The following is a 4,675-nucleotide window of genomic DNA, read 5'->3' as shown; positions in this document are numbered from 1 at the left end:
ATTGAACCGCGGTCCCTGTGCTTTGCTAAGCTTGTTCTAAGTAGGTGCTTTAGACCACTGAGCCATCTCACCAGCCCCTATTTTTTATTCTTTTGATACAGGGTCTCGCTATGCAGTTCAGACGCATAATGATCCTCCTGCCTCAGCCTCCCCAGCACTGGGGTTACAGGGGTTGGTCACCACACCCACTTCCAGGACATGGCATGCAGTACTGAGGGGCGAACTTGTGATCTTGTGCTCACCGGGCAGGTGCTTATGCCACCAAGCTATCTCCCTAGCCTTGTCTGTCCACCTTACCTCATAGTCATGTAAGCTTTTCTTTTTTCTAAATTAGTACCAGAGAGGAAAGGCAATACAGGAAGTGGGGACAAACTGAAAATGTCTATACAGTACAAGAAAAACCCCAGCAAACACAGTTGGGAATGTGACAGTGATGGGAGGCTTGCCTAGCACGCTCAAGGAGAGGACTTGGGTTCAATCTTCAGCATAGCAAACAAAAACAAAAACAAAAAAATCCAGCACGTAGGTAGCTTTCTAATTCCTGTTCCGTCGCCAACTTGCTGAATAAGTTTCTGAAAGTTACATCACTTCTTCAGGTTTCAGTTTCCTCTTCTATAAATTAAGCAGTTTGAGTGATACCTCTTAATTCTGCCGGTACTGAGAGAACGATTGAGAGTGGCAAATCCCAGGGCTTGGAAGGCTGAAAACAGGAGGATCACTATGAGTCCAATCGACTAAATCCAGAGAGATTTAGTCCCTGGAGACCATGTAGTAAATACATTTTTTTTTTTTTGGTGGAACCTGGGATTGAACTCAGGCCCTTGCGCTTGCCAGAGAAGCGCTTATTCCACTGAGCCATCTCCCCAGCCCCTTGAGCCATCTCCCTGGCCCCTTTAAATACATTAAAAAAAAAAAAAGATAAACCATTTGCACTAATTATACTTAAATAAAAGAATGTACATCCATACCTGGTTTACCCTAGGGTGGGATTTAGTTTCTTTTTAATTATTAGCAAAACTCAGGGCTGGGGAGATAGCTCAGTAGAATAAGCGCTTGCCTGGCAAGCGCAAGGTCTGAGTTCAATCCCCAGTTCTGAAAAACAAACAAACAAAAAAAAAGAGCAGTGCTTTAGGGGCCAGGGAGATGGCTCAATAGAATAAGTGCACTTCCCTGGCAAGCGCAAGGGCCTGAGTTCAATCCCTGGTTCTGCAAAAAAAAAAAAAAAAAAAAAATTAGCAAAACTGCTGTAGGATGACTGTCCCTCCCCCTTAGAGGCAGAAAAATTACACACAGCTGTGAATTTCCCAGAAAAACTGTGAAACACAAGATTGAGTGAACCCAGGCCTGGCTGCCCGCACTGGGTTCAGGAGCCCATTCTGCCTTCAGGTCATTTGCATTGTTAACAAAGGAGAACAAGGCTGGGCAAGGCGGTAAAGGATTGGCCTGTCACTCCTGCTAACTGGCAGACTGAGGTAGAAGGACTGAAAGTTCAAAGTTTGGGCAATTTAGGAGATGTACATATGGCAGAGGTAGAGCAAGCAGGGTTTGATTCCCAGTAAGGAGCATGGGTTGGGAGAGGACAAGAAAGTATCTTTTCTGGTTGCACCCCAGATCATTTGACAGGCTCCTGTGTAGGTGCAAGTAGTATCCTATTCTTTAACTTTTCACATTCTGAGGACAGACCAAAAGCTCATGTCTCGCTCTCCCAGTGGGACATGAATGAAATGCTTCTCTACCCCAATCTTTGAGCAGAAGACAGAAGTTAAAGCTTGTTAAATTATTATATGAGGGGTTGATGATGTAGCTCAGCAGTACAGCATGTGCTTAGCATGTGGGAAGCCCTGGCTAATCCCTGATCTTCCCGGCACTCCCCCCGCCACCATGTGTCCCCCACACCCTACCCCCACCATATCATAAAAGAAATTGAGCACCAAAAGTGGGGCCAAAGATGCTTCTTCCATAGCTACTTCTTCAAATTGTTCAATTTGTCCTTTTTTTTCCCCCCTGCACTCTTAATATTGAAACAAGACCTTTGGGGCCAAGGAGATAGCTCAGCAGACTAAGAGCCTTCTTAGGCAAGCACAGGGAGCAGGTTTGATCCCCAGCACCACAGGCTGTGCCAGCCCCACCCTTGGATGACCTGAGCTACACCAAGTCCCGGCGCTGGGGAGGCTGAAAAATGAAAGGATCACTACAGGTCTGAGCTCTATAATGAGACCCTGAACCAAATACACTAAACTGGGACCAGGGAGATAGCTCATTAGAATAAGCGCTTCCCTGGCAAGTGCAAGGACCTGAGTTCAATCCCTGGTTCTGAAAAAAAAAAGAAAGAAAGAAAGAAAAAAAAGAAATACACTAAACAACAACAACACAAGACCTTTGGTGTGGTAAGTAAACACTGATATGTTTGTACTTAAGAATAATAATTCTCTTGGTTGAAATCTATATTTATCTGGTTCTGCTTTGCTTTTTTTTTTTTTTTTTTTTTTTTTTTTGTGGAACCTGGGATTGAACTCAGGCCCTTGCACTTGCCAGGGAAGCACTTATTCCACTGAGCCATCTCCCCAGCCCTGTTCTGCTTTTTAATAATTGAAAACATTCAATGAATAAGAGTCATAACTATGGGATTGAACTCAAGAACTCAAACTTGCCAGGGAAGTGCTTATTCTACTGAGCCATCTCCCCAGCCCCTTTTCTGAGCTTTGTTTGGCTGGTCTTAACCTTAAACCTGGCTTGGTATTGTATACATTTTAGGCATCTAAAGAACTGATCACAAACTGTCCAAGACATTTATTTAGGCAAAGCTGGGTGTGGCGATGCACAGCTGTAATCCTAGCACTTGGGAGGCTGAGGCAGGAGGATCATTGAAAGTTTGAGGCCAGTCTGGGCTACATAGTGAGTTCAGGGCCAGCCTGAATACACAGCAAGACTCTGTCACAAAACAAAATAAAACAAAACACATTTATTTAGCCAAAGTTTAAATAAATAGCATGTTTCCACATTTGTCATGTTTCTTGTCAGAAGTAATGCCTGCCAGGGCTTTAGGGAATTAGGAAGCTACCTACATGCTATTAAGCACAAGAACACATAGTTAACTTTTACTTTTTTTTTTTTCCTGTACTGGGGATCGAACTCAGGACCTTGCACCTGCCAGGCAGGAACTTATGCTGCTGAGCTTTCTCCCTGGCCCAACTTTTATTCTTTATGGACATTCCCTACTGTACTTATTTCATTGAGTTGAATTCTGTAATTTAAGATATAGTTGGCAAGTAGGTTTAAGTACTGTATATTGAAATCACAAAACATTTTGTGGCAGCCAAAAGATACAAAATGCCATTTTTAAGGTCACTTATTGACATTTGTTTCTTTGTATCTCGTACACCTTTCTGCCTCACCAAACAAAAGAACTACGTGTTGGTTTAAAAAGTGTAGGTAGGACATATAAGAACTTGACAACATAACATGATTTACTGAATTGTCAGATTATATTTAACAATCAGAATGTGATGAAAAGTAAATAATCCAAGAAACACTCAATTCAATTCAATGAAGTATCCTCTTCTCCTTCGCAGTAGCTTGATACTAATAAATTTAAGCTCCTGCCCACCCAGACTTTCTTAAATCCTGATAGGAACCAATGCAATTCATTTGCATTGACTTTCTATTGTAGAGCTTTGGAACCAAGGGAAGGATCCAAACATAGCTCCATTTTATCCAATCAGAAGAGTCGCTTAGTGCTAAACTCTGATTCGCCCATTCCTCTTTGCATCCATCCAATCACGAGGCAACTTTAACAGCCAATCAGCGGCCTAAACATTCGCCAATCAGGGAACGGGGCCGAAGCACGGCCTTTGTGTCGGGGGATGTCAGCGCGTCGGCGAAAACTCAACCAATAGAAAATGTCGTTGGTGTATGCAAATAAGTGTCCTATGACGCAGATACGCAGCGTGAAGCGTGTGTATAAAAACGGAGGCGTCGGGGGGTTTGGATTGCAGAGCGGTTTGGTCGTTCGTTGAGGGTTTGTCGTTTTTGTTTTCGTCAACTGCGGCTGTTGCCTGAAGGCCAGCGCGGCGGTCTGAAAAGCGACTTAAGACTTCTGCGTTGGGTGAGTGTTCGCGGTTTCCCACATGACTTGGATCCCTTCGGCCGTTGATATTTTGGACTGGGGCCGTTGGAAGTCATTTGCTGGGTTGGGGGGGGGGAGTCTTGGGGCGGCTCGCTTGGGTGAGGTCTGAAGCTTCTCCCTTGGGCTCGGTTCCGGAACTGCGTCTCCAGCTTCCCGGTGGTGATTCAGAGGTCCCGACGCCAGGTTCCGGGCAGCCGGGCCTCCGCCCGTCGGGAGAGGGAAGTGACTCCTCCCCGCGCTCCCCCCTCCGAGGGAGGTTGCTGCTCTTTGCAGCCTGAGTCATTAGAGGAGGGGGAGGAGGCGGTGGCCCTCAGCCATCTGCCACTTGAAAGGTGGGGCACGAAGAGGCGGGAGAGCTGGGGCGTGGGGCTCTTTACACACCACCCAGGCTGGTGACGGAGGAAGGTTTGGCAGAAAAAACCCCGCGTCCTTATCTTGGGATTACTGTGTTTTAGGTAAAAGAAAATGGCCCGAACCAAGCAGACTGCTCGTAAGTCCACTGGTGGGAAAGCCCCCCGAAAACAACTGGCCACTAAAGCTGCCAGGAAA

The 4,675-nt window shown here is 45.6% G+C and overlaps 1 protein-coding gene across 4 annotated transcripts in view; it reads right to left on the bottom strand.

Moving 5' to 3' along the window:
- Itgb4 (integrin subunit beta 4) overlaps positions 1 to 4,675 on the bottom strand; it is a 56,442-nt gene that overhangs the window by 3,810 nt on the left and 47,957 nt on the right. The window lies entirely within an intron of this gene.

This window comes from Octodon degus, unplaced genomic scaffold (assembly GCF_000260255.1).
Source record: "Octodon degus isolate 3935 unplaced genomic scaffold, OctDeg1.0 scaffold00033, whole genome shotgun sequence".
NCBI lineage: Eukaryota > Metazoa > Chordata > Mammalia > Rodentia > Octodontidae > Octodon > Octodon degus.
This window is presented reverse-complemented; position numbering and strand designations above follow the sequence as displayed.